This window comes from Tachypleus tridentatus, chromosome 3 (assembly GCF_004210375.1).
Source record: "Tachypleus tridentatus isolate NWPU-2018 chromosome 3, ASM421037v1, whole genome shotgun sequence".
Lineage (NCBI taxonomy): Eukaryota > Metazoa > Arthropoda > Merostomata > Xiphosura > Limulidae > Tachypleus > Tachypleus tridentatus.
The window spans coordinates 100,895,247-100,908,232 of NC_134827.1; the positions used below are offsets into that span (position 1 = coordinate 100,895,247).

Here is a 12,986-nt window from a genome sequence, read left to right on the forward strand (position 1 = left end):
TATGGCTGGGAGGTTATTGGAGTCTTCAAAATGGTGGCATTCCTGATGGGTCTCCCTGTTATCTTTACTTTTGGGACAAAAGGGACACCGCAGCGCACTACAACAAGAATCACTGGCCACAACGGACCGACTTTTCTGTGGGGATACACAATGATAAGTGTAAGCCACTAGTGTCCCTCCAGAAGGTGTTGTTTCTACCATTGTACATAAAATTGGGGCTTATGAAACAATTTGTCACAGCTCTTGATAAGGAGTCTGCAACCTTCAAGTACCTTCGAGACTTCTTCTCTAAGCTGTCTGAAGCAAAGGTCAAAGCTAGTGTCTTCGTTTAATCACGAATAATGAAGATCCTGGAGTGCATAGAATTCTCCAAGAAGCTCAGTAGGAAAGGAAAAAAAAGCTTGAGGCAGCTTTGTCGCAGTGGTTTGGGGCTTTTTGGGCAATCGCAAGGCCGAAAATTATATGGAACTGGTTGAGGCTCTGGTGAAGAACTAAGGCAAAATGGGCTGCAGGATGTCCCTGAAAGTCCATATCCTTGACGCTAATTTTGATAAATTCAAGGAGAACACAGGAGCATACTCAAAGGTGCAAGACGAGCGCTTCCACCAAGATATACTGGATTTTGAACGCCGCTACCAAGGAGCGTATAACGAAAACATGATGGGAGACTACATTTGGAGGCTAATACGTGAAAGTGATTTACATTACAGTCGCAAATCTCGAAAAACTACTCACTTCTAAAAATTTCTGTTCATTATAACTTTAGTGTAAATACATTTAAATCTTGATTCATATGTTTTTTTATTCAGACCTTACGTAAATGAAAATGTGCAAATTTGCCCGTTTTTAAATAGAAAATAGGTTAATTTCTAAATTTCATTACCTAGGTCACAAAAGCAAAGTTTGAAGGGAATAATGGCCATTTTCTGTACTTTTACAACATAAGCACTTAAGAAATAACACATACTGTCCAGGAACAAAATTTATGTTACATAGTGTAATTATACATACTATACAGGGACACAACTTGTGTTACATAGTGTAATAACACATACTATCCAGGAGCACAATTTGTGTTACATAGTGTTATTTTGTAAATAACGGGAGTTAAACGACTCTACCACACATACATAAATATTTTTCTAATTAACTATAAGATAATATATGTTATACTTTAATGTCATTTATTTTTAAATAAGGGCCTGGCATGGCCAAGCGCGTAAGGCGTGCGACTCGTAATCCGAGGGTCGCGAGTTCGCGCCCGCGTCGCGCTAAACATGCTCGCCCTCCCAGCCGTGGGGGTGTATAATGTGACGGTCAATCCCACTATTCGTTGGTAAAAGAGTAGCCCAAGAGTTTGCGGTGGGTGGTGATGACTAGCTGCCTTCCCTCTAGTCTTACACTGCTAAATTAGGGACGGCTAGCACAGATAGCCCTCGAGTAGCTTTGTGCGAAATTCCAAAAAACAACAACAACAACAATTTTTAAATAAATACAGGAAAATATAAGTACATTATTTATTTCCCCAAAAGAGGGCCTAAGGATGCATGGAAGGATCACATATTTTAACCAATCGCACAGCTCTACGGTCGTGTCTGGTGTTTCAGTCATTCAAAAACATACTAAAATTAGGTTACATTAACTACGTCTAACGTTGCAATATGTGCTGTCGCGACGTCAATAAAACGTGCGCATACCATGAATCACGAGAAGTATGATGCGTTCTGTAGGCGACAACACAGCATGATGTATGAACTTCAAAATAAACAAATAAAATATTTGTTATCCTTAGTTTTGATTTTATTTGCCTTTTCAATAAGAACACTTTCAGGAACATTGTGGAAGTAGAGCTAATGTTATTCAGAATTATGCCTTTAATATAAACATTTCATTAATGATGTGTTTCCATAAAAGTTAAGAAATTATGTTAAGCCAAAAAAATAAAACAAGTAATCAACTTTAAAACTTCTTCCTCCTATATTTATACATATATAATGCAAAATACAAAATGAATTTTTACATTACGAAAAACAGTAATATTACATCCACACTACATTATTATTTAAAGTTTGCTACAGCAATATTATTTCCTATAATATTTAAAGTAACTATTAATGGCATTATTATTATTTTACATCTAGTAATATTATTTTGTATTGTTAGCTTAGCATATAGTTTAATAATTTACCTAATTAGGTATTAGGAAATATTAATGGGTTTGTGACCGAAAACATCTATATCAATATAATAAAAGTGTCTTTCGTCTGTCCACGTAACTACCTCGCAAGGTGCGGATGGTTTTTCACCAGAACTGGTATGGAGAGTTATTGGACCCAGGCAGGAAACACTTAGAAATTTCCAGTTTGGAATTTTGCAGTTTTGAATGTTCGTGTTTTTTATCACTATTCCTCTCCTCTGTTGACGAATCTTGAAGAAATTTGACCCGAAGGTTTTTTTGGGTTCATGTGGAGATAGACCCAAACTTATGTTTTCACATTATTTGTCCAGCACTTTATATGGACATTTTACGTTTTTTTGTAATTACATGTAAAAGTTTCAATTGTTTTGAATCTCGCGCAAAGCTATACTAGGACTATCTGCTCTAGCCGTCCATATTTTAGCAGTGGAAGGTTAGGTCGAAGGTGGTCATCACCACCTAACGTCGACCTTTGGGCTACTCTTTTATTTATGACCGTCACATTATAACGCCCCCACAACTAAAAGGGCGAGCATGTTTGATGTGACGGGGATTCGAACCCACGACCATCAGATTAAGAGCCGGGCCAACATATAAGGGAAACAGGATTTCCTTGTTCTAAGATAACCTTTCATTAATCATGAATTTATATAGTGTACCACCAGGAGTAGAGTACTCTAGCTAATTGTTATTAGATAACGTACCTCCAGAAGTAGGGTACTCTAGCTAATTGTTATTAGATAACGTACCTCCAGGAGTAGGGTACTCTAGCTAATTGTTATTACATAACGTACCTCCAGGAGTAGGGTACTCTAGCTAATTGTTATTAGATAACGTACCTCCAGGAGTAGGGTACTCTAGCTAATTGTTATTAGATAACGTACCTCCAGGAGTAGGGTACTCTAGCTAATTGTTATTAGATAACGTACCTCCAGGAGTAGGGTACTCTAGCTAATTGTTATTACATAACGTACCTTCAGGAGTAGGGTACTCTAGCTAATTGTTATTAGATAACGTACCTCCAGGAGTAGGGTACTCTAGCTAATTGTTATTACATAACGTACCTCCAGGAGTAGGGTACTCTAGCTAATTGTTATTACATAACGTACCTCAGGAGTAGGGTACTCTAGCTAATTGTTATTACATAACGTACCTCCAGGAGTAGGGTACTCTAGCTAATTGTTATTAGATAACGTACCTCCAGGAGTAGGGTACTCTAGCTAATTGTTATTAGATAACGTACCTCCAGGAGTAGGGTACTCTAGCTAATTGTTATTACATAACGTACCTCCAGGAGTAGGGTACTCTAGCTAATTGTTATTAGATAACGTACCTCCAGGAGTAGGGTACTCTAGCTAATTGTTATTAGATAACGTACCTCCAGGAGTAGGGTACTCTAGCTAATTGTTATTACATAACGTACCTCCAGGAGTAGGGTACTCTAGCTAATTGTTATTAGATAACGTACCTCAGGAGTAGGGTACTCTAGCTAATTGTTATTAGATAACGTACCTCCAGGAGTAGGGTACTCTAGCTAATTGTTATTAGATAACGTACCTCCAGGAGTAAGGGTACTCTAGCTAATTGTTATTAGATAACGTACCTCCAGGAGTAGGGTACTCTAGCTAATTGTTATTACATAACGTACCTCCAGGAGTAGGGTACTCTAGCTAATTGTTATTAGATAACGTACCTCCAGGAGTAGGGTACTCTAGCTAATTGTTATTAGATAACGTACCTCCAGGAGTAGGGTACTCTAGCTAATTGTTATTACATAACGTACCTCCAGGAGTAGGGTACTCTAGCTAATTGTTATTAGATAACGTACCTCCAGGAGTAGGGTACTCTAGCTAATTGTTATTACAAAACGTACCTTCAGGAGTAGGGTACTCTAGCTAATTGTTATTAGATAACGTACCTCAGGAGTAGGGTACTCTAGCTAATTGTTATTAGATAGCGTACCTTCAGGAGTAGGGTACTCTAGCTAATTGTTATCAGATAGCGTACCTTCAGGAGTAGGGTACTCTAGCTAATTGTTATCAGATAACGTACCTCCAGGGTAGGGTACTCTAGCTAATTGTTATTAGATAACGTACCTCCAGGAGTAGGGTACTCTAGCTAATTGTTATTAGATAACGTACCTCCAGGAGTAGGGTACTCTAGCTAATTGTTATTACATAACGTACCTCCAGGAGTAGGGTACTCTAGCTAATTGTTATTACATAACGTACCTCCAGGAGTAGGGTACTCTAGCTAATTGTTATTAGATAACGTACCTCCAGGAGTAGGGTACTCTAGCTAATTGTTATTAGATAACGTACCTCCAGGAGTAGGGTACTCTAGCTAATTGTTATCAGATAACGTACCTCCAGGAGTAGGGTACTCTAGCTAATTGTTATTAGATAACGTACCTCCAGGAGTAAGGTACTCTAGCTAATTGTTATTAGATAACGTACCTCCAGGAGTAGGGTACTCTAGCTAATTGTTATTACATAACGTACCTCCAGTAGTAGGGTACTCCAGCTAATTGTTATTACATAACGTACCTCCAGGAGTAGGGTACTCTAGCTAATTGTTATTACATAACGTACCTCCAGGAGTAGGGTACTCTAGCTAATTGTTATTAGATAACGTACCTCCAGGAGTAGGGTACTCTAGCTAATTGTTATTACATAACGTACCTCCAGGAGTAGGGTACTCTAGCTAATTGTTATTAGATAACGTACCTCCAGGAGTAGGGTACTCTAGCTAATTGTTATTAGATAACGTACCTCCAGGAGTAGGGTACTCTAGCTAATTGTTATTACATAACGTACCTCCAGGAGTAGGGTACTCTAGCTAATTGTTATTAGATAACGTACCTCCAGGAGTAGGGTACTCTAGCTAATTGTTATTACAAAACGTACCTTCAGGAGTAGGGTACTCTAGCTAATTGTTATTAGATAACGTACCTCCAGGAGTAGGGTACTCTAGCTAATTGTTATTAGATAGCGTACCTTCAGGAGTAGGGTACTCTAGCTAATTGTTATCAGATAGCGTACCTTCAGGAGTAGGGTACTCTAGCTAATTGTTATCAGATAACGTACCTCCAGGAGTAGGGTACTCTAGCTAATTGTTATTAGATAACGTACCTCCAGGAGTAGGGTACTCTAGCTAATTGTTATTAGATAACGTACCTCCAGGAGTAGGGTACTCTAGCTAATTGTTATTACATAACGTACCTCCAGGAGTAGGGTACTCTAGCTAATTGTTATTACATAACGTACCTCCAGGAGTAGGGTACTCTAGCTAATTGTTATTAGATAACGTACCTCCAGGAGTAGGGTACTCTAGCTAATTGTTATTAGATAACGTACCTCCAGGAGTAGGGTACTCTAGCTAATTGTTATCAGATAACGTACCTCCAGGAGTAGGGTACTCTAGCTAATTGTTATTAGATAACGTACCTCCAGGAGTAAGGTACTCTAGCTAATTGTTATTAGATAACGTACCTCCAGGAGTAGGGTACTCTAGCTAATTGTTATTACATAACGTACCTCCAGTAGTAGGGTACTCCAGCTAATTGTTATTACATAACGTACCTCCAGGAGTAGGGTACTCTAGCTAATTGTTATTACATAACGTACCTCCAGGAGTAGGGTACTCTAGCTAATTGTTATTACATAACGTACCTCAGGAGTAGGGTACTCTAGCTAATTGTTATTACATAACGTACCTCCAGGAGTAGGGTACTCTAGCTAATTGTTATTACATAACGTACCTCCAGGAGTAGGGTACTCTAGCTAATTGTTATTACATAACGTATCTCCAGGAGTAGGGTACTCTAGCTAATTGTTATTAGATAACGTACCTCCAGGAGTAGGGTACTCTAGCTAATTGTTATTACATAACGTACCTCCAGGAGTAGGGTACTCTAGCTAATTGTTATTAGATAACGTACCTCCAGGAGTAGGGTACTCTAGCTAATTGTTATTACATAACGTACCTCCAGGAGTAGGGTACTCTAGCTAATTGTTATTAGATAACGTACCTCCAGGAGTAGGGTACTCTAGCTAATTGTTATTACATAACGTACCTCCAGGAGTAGGGTACTCTAGCTAATTGTTATTACATAACGTACCTCCAGGAGTAGGGTACTCTAGCTAATTGTTATTAGATAACGTACCTCCAGGAGTAGGGTACTCTAGCTAATTGTTATTACATAACGTACCTCCAGGAGTAGGGTACTCTAGCTAATTGTTATTAGATAACGTACCTCCAGGAGTAGGGTACTCTAGCTAATTGTTATTACATAACGTACCTCCAGGAGTAGGGTACTCTAGCTAATTGTTATTACATAACGTACCTCCAGGAGTAGGGTACTCTAGCTAATTGTTATTACATAACGTACCTCCAGGAGTAGGGTACTCTAGCTAATTGTTATTAGATAACGTACCTCCAGGAGTAGGGTACTCTAGCTAATTGTTATTAGATAACGTACCTCCAGGAGTAGGGTACTCTAGCTAATTGTTATTACATAACGTACCTCAGGAGTAGGGTACTCTAGCTAATTGTTATTACATAACGTACCTCCAGGAGTAGGGTACTCTAGCTAATTGTTATTAGATAACGTACCTCCAGGAGTAGGGTACTCTAGCTAATTGTTATTAGATAACGTACCTCAGGAGTAGGGTACTCTAGCTAATTGTTATTAGATAACGTACCTCCAGAAGTAGGGTACTCTAGCTAATTGTTATTACATAACGTACCTCCAGGAGTAGGGTACTCTAGCTAATTGTTATTAGATAACGTACCTCCAGGAGTAGGGTACTCTAGCTAATTGTTATTACATAACGTACCTCCAGGAGTAGGGTACTCTAGTTAATTGTTATTAGATAACGTACCTCCAGGAGTAGGGTACTCTAGCTAATTGTTATTAGATAACGTACCTCCAGGAGTAGGGTACTCTAGCTAATTGTTATTAGATAACGTACCTCCAGGAGTAGGGTACTCTAGATAATTGTTATTAGATAACGTACCTCAGGAGTAGGGTACTCTAGCTAATTGTTATTAGATAACGTACCTCCAGGAGTAGGGTACTCTAGCTAATTGTTATTACATAACGTACCTTCAGGAGTAGGGTACTCTAGCTAATTGTTATTACATAACGTACCTTCAGGAGTAGGGTACTCTAGCTAATTGTTATTAGATAACGTACCTCCAGGAGTAGGGTACTCTAGCTAATTGTTATTAGATAACGTACCTCCAGGAGTAGGGTACTCTAGCTAATTGTTATTACATAACGTACCTCCAGGAGTAGGGTACTCTAGCTAATTGTTATTACATAACGTACCTCCAGGAGTAGGGTACTCTAGCTAATTGTTATTAGATAACGTACCTCCAGGAGTAGGGTACTCTAGCTAATTGTTATTAGATAACGTACCTCCAGGAGTAGGGTACTCTAGCTAATTGTTATTACATAACGTACCTTCAGGAGCAGGGTACTCTAGCTAATTGTTATTACATAACGTACCTCCAGGAGTAGGGTACTCTAGCTAATTGTTATATTATATAACAAATCAACACTTTCTATTCATTATAGTTCGTTTCGTTTTGTACAGATTTATTTTATAGAATTCTAGTTATTTTGTAATATTGCATACTTCTATAGTTACCAAGTATTTTTTAAAGTGCTAATCGATACCAATCTATTAGTAAATAATTTGAAATAGTTGTATTTGTTGAACGTGTTTCCTTTAAAATCTTTGACAGCATTCAATATCATGTGGTAAAACAAAGGGAAAAATTAACAGATAATCTAAAAATACTTACATGGACACTACCTGCCGAGCTGTTAATTGAACAGCACTTTTTACTTCGCAATTTTGAACACTTCCTTTGAGCTTTAGCCAGCCACCCACTGTTCAACAGACAAAATCAGATTGTTTTAGTCATAACAATTTAGTTCCATTGTTGCATGTGTTATATCAGATTCTTTTAGTCATAACAATTTAGTTCCATTGTTGCATGTATTACATCAGATTTTTTTAGTCATAACAATTTAGTTCCATTGTTGCATGTATTATATCAGATTCTTGTAGTCATAACAATTTAGTTCCATTGTTGCATGTATTATATCAGATTCTTTTAGTCATAACAATTTAGTTCCATTGTTGCATGTATTACATCAGATTCTTTTAGTCATAACAATTTAGTTCCATTGTTGCATGTATTATATCAGATTCTTGTAGTCATAACAATTTAGTTTCATTGCTGCATGTATTATATCAGATTCTTTTAGTCATAACAATTTAGTTCCATTGTTGCATGTGTTATATCAGATTCTTTTAGTCATAACAATTTAGTTCCATTGTTGCATGTATTACATCAGATTCTTTTAGTCATAACAATTTAGTTCCATTGTTGCATGTATTATATCAGATTCTTGTAGTCATAACAATTTAGTTCCATTGTTGCATGTATTATATCAGATTCTTTTAGTCATAACAATTTAGTTCCATTGTTGCATGTGTTATATGAGATTCTTTTAGTCCTAACAATTTAGTTCCATTGTTGCATGTGTTATATCAGATTCTTTTAGTCATAACAATTTAGTTCCATTGCTGCATGTATTATATCAGATTCTTTTAGTCATAACAATTTAGTTCCATTGTTGCATGTATTATATCAGATTCTTTTAGTCATAACAATTTAGTTCCATTGTTGCATGTGTTACATCAGATTCTTTTAGTCCTAACAATTTAGTTCCATTGTTGCATGTATTATATCAGATTCTTTTAGTCCTAACAATTTAGTTCCATTGTTGCATGTGTTATATCAGATTCTTTTATTCATAACAATTTAGTTCCATTGCTGCATGTATTATATCAGATTCTTTTAGTCGTAACAGTTCAGTTCTCCTGTTCTATAAATTATATCGGATGCTTTAATGATAACAAACCAGTTCAACTGTTCTGTGGATTATATCGGATATTTTTTGTAACACAATATACAACAGTAAAGCAAAGAACACTAGCTATCTTGTAACACAATATACAACAGTCAAGCAAAGAACACTAGGTAGCTTGTAACACAATATACAGTGCTCAAGCAAAGAGCACTAGGTAGCTTGTAACACAATATACAGTGGTCAAGCAAAGAACACTAGCTAGCTTGTAACACAATATACAGTGGTCAAGTAAAGGACAGTAGCTAGTTTGTAACACAATATACAGTGGTCAAGCAAAGAACACTAGCTAGCTTGTAACACAATATACAGTGGTCAAGCAAAGGACAGTAGCTAGTTTGTAACACAATATACAGTGGTCAAGCAAAGAACACTATCTAGCTTGTAACACAATATACAGTGGTCAAGCAAAGAACAGTAGCTAGCTTGTAACAAAATATACAGTGGTCAAGCAAAGAACAGTAACTAGCTTGTAACACAATATACAGTGGTCAAGCAAAGAACAGTAACTAGCTTGTAACACAGCATACAGTGGTAAAGCAAAGAACACTAGGTAGCTTGTAACACAACATACAGTGGTCAAGCAAAGAACACTAGCTAGCTTGTAACACAATATACAACGGTCAAACTAAGAACAATGTCAAGCTTAGAACACAATATACAATGATCAAGCAAAGGATAGTAATTAGCTTGTAACACAATATACAACAGTCAAGCAAAGGACAGTAACTAGCTGGTAACAGAACACAAATCAGCGAAACTTCTCGCTTTTTAGGCATGGGTTGTTATAATGTGATGGTCGACATCATTATTCGTTAGAAAAATAGTAGCCTAAGTCTCTGTATTAGTTGTCCCTAATTTAGCAGTGATATAATAGAGGGAAAGGAGCTAGTCAACACGACCCACGGCCAAACTGTAGGCTACTGTTTTAATGAACAATAGGATTAATCGTCACATTATAACGCCCCCACAACTGAAAGGGTTGGCATGTTTGGTGTGATGGGGATTCGAACACACGAACTACAAAGTGCGAGTCGATCGCCCTAACCACCAGGCCATGCCCGGTCCCTATGTTAGTGAGGAATCAGCAGGATTTCGAATGTAACTTATGTCGAACATGGATACCACCAGTAGCATGAGATACACGTTTAAGAACAGAAATACAAAATCTAAACCCTGAAACCACTGCTCTTCTCTAGGTTTATTAATATCATATATTAGCTTGAAGCCACTGCTCTTTCCAAGGTTAATTAACATTCCATATTACATGTAGAGACAAGAATCTCTTACCTTTGGTAGCAATTTTTTGAACATCGTGAATTGTGCATGTGGACGGTACACAAATCCCTATACGTAAAGCCGCAAAGTAGAAAAACTGGGCGTTCTGGGCAAGATGATGAAACACCTAAAAGTGAAATATTTTTAACAGTTATTAACATTAAAGAGATTAATTATTTTTTTTCACACGGTTATCAGAGGTATCGATATGATTATTTGTTTCTCACATACTATTAGATAATTTCGAACAATAAACTCTGGGTAAGATATTGTAAGATTTAGATGTTTTTCTTATCAAAACTACAACTGTGTGAGCATTGTAGAGCCATCCTTAAGTATAAAAGAAAACAAAAACTGAAAAAATGAACTGTTTGCACGTGTGCACTCAAGTGAAGTGCCCTCTACTTGTCTTTGACGTATTTATGTTCTGATAGGCAAACACCAAAATTACACGCTATCTAACTGTATTTCATTGTATTACATTAAAGTTTGACATGTGCGATTCAAGCAACTCGCCCTCTAACTGTATTTTACGGAATTACATTAAGGTTTGACACACCTGAACTCAAGTAAAGCGTTCTCTATCTGTCTTTTTTCCGGTAGTACGTTATTATATGAAACATTTAAAAAAAATCCTATCTTTTTTATATCGTGGGTAAGCACCTGACACGACATTGTCTGCATTTTGGCCTCTGATTTTTTTTTTCAGATATTTGCTGAAAACTTGTCAATCTATGGAATCTAGAAGCTTTGGATACTAGAAGTACTAGTATCAGGCGAGAAAAATCCAATTTGGGCCCGGCATGGCCAGGTGGGTTGAGGCGTGCGACTCGTAATCTGAGGATCGCGGGTTCGCATCCCCGTCGCACCAAACATGCTCACTATTTCAGCCGTGGGGTGTTATAATGTGACGGTCAATCCCAATATTCGTTGGTAAAAGAGTAGCCCAAGAGTTGGCGGTGGGTGGTGATGACTAGCTGCCTTCCCTCTAGTCTTACACTGCAAAATTAGAAACGGCTAGCGCAGATAGCCTTCGAGCAGCTTTGCGCGAAATTCCAAGAAAACAAAACAAACAAGAATCCATTTAAAAAAGGATATCAAATGTGGGTTGGATATTATTGTGTCTCAATTACATTTATTTATCGGTTCATCAGAGACGAAACTATTGTAAATTAATCCATACAGTTTCACCACGTGTTCCACTTCATTCCACTGATGAGGTTAACTATTTTTTTTCTCTTCAAGCATGCGCGGTTGCTTCAAACATGATAATTCAAGGCTATTTTTTAGATTGTTTGTTACACTGAGACAAAAAAAAATGGTAAAGCAACAAGTAAGACGAGTTAAAAATCCGGTTCCAGTACCTGTGGTGGGCACGACATCGATAGCTAATTGTGCAACTTTCTACTTCGCAACAATTAGTCAAGTAAAGTGGTTTTGGGAAACGCGCTGGGATGTATGCATTTGGAGAGGGTAGGGTGGATTGGTGTTTGATTTAATCTGAAATACACAGATGTAAAGACACCAAAGCCTAACGTATTTTTGTGCGAAACCGAATAGGAGTTGGTAGGGTGTTTTACACCAGTATACCTGTTTTATTTTGTCATCAGACCATACCACCACTCTCTTCCTTACTGGTATACATTCACAAATACAGTTGCACTTTAACCACTAATAATAAGCTGTATTTTACATAATTCAACAGGGAGGTTCGCAAATGGTTCTCTTTAAAAATGACGTAATTTTCTCACTGTAATATTTGACCACGGACAAGAATGTGTACTACTAACATTAGCACAATATTAATAACTAACTACCAATCGATCTTCACATTTACTAAATAATTATCCCCCAGTGGCTAGAATCAGGGTTTCGATATTTTTGGAGGGTAGAGCACAGATAGCCCATTATGCTGAACAACAACTAAATAACTAAATTAGTAGTAGTTGAGATTCAGTTTGATGACATTCATTTGTTACGTATTTTAATTAGACATTTACTTTATAAGCAACTTTACAAAGCCCTATATTTATCTTAATTGTTTAGAAAAATATGACTTACTTCCCCAGGTTTGGAAAAATTGGAGAGAATCTTCACTCCGGCTGCAATGCTGAGGTATTTTGGTGATCGGGCTGGTAATGGAGGCCGAAATAAAACAGAACAATACTGCCCTTGGAATGTGGTAACATAATGGCTCGTGTTGGGAGAAATAATATCCAAACATTGATCATAAGATCCCAGGCTGGTCAGGGTTCCCTCCAACAGTCCAGATGGTAGCCTTCCATTAGAGTCAATCACTAAACCAACAAACATTGTTGTGTTACATGCACGATTATTCTAGTAGGTAAAAGATTCTAAGCTACACCTATTACACTCCCCTTATGGTCCAGTACTAAATCAACAGAAATTCGCCCTTACATTCCTGATCGGTTTTGTACACATTATATCCTAAGGAGTATCATACAACAGTGCAATTATTGCACTAAACCCATAAAATCTCAGGGGTGGTTAACCTAATAATTCATTACGAACTTGGTACACAATACATATAAGATAGACAGTATT

The 12,986-nt window shown here is 37.3% G+C and overlaps 1 pseudogene across 1 annotated transcript in view; it reads right to left on the reverse strand.

The window, feature by feature from the left end:
* The window catches only part of LOC143247612 (O-acyltransferase like protein-like), a 52,562-nt pseudogene that overhangs the window by 33,022 nt on the left and 6,554 nt on the right, over nucleotides 1-12,986 (reverse strand). Inside the window, exons 2-4 of the transcript XR_013026619.1 lie at nucleotides 12,483-12,718; nucleotides 10,434-10,548; nucleotides 8,009-8,096 (exon numbers count right to left, since the gene is read on the reverse strand). The product of XR_013026619.1 is annotated as an O-acyltransferase like protein-like (transcript). The remainder of the gene's footprint in view (nucleotides 1-8,008; nucleotides 8,097-10,433; nucleotides 10,549-12,482; nucleotides 12,719-12,986) is intronic.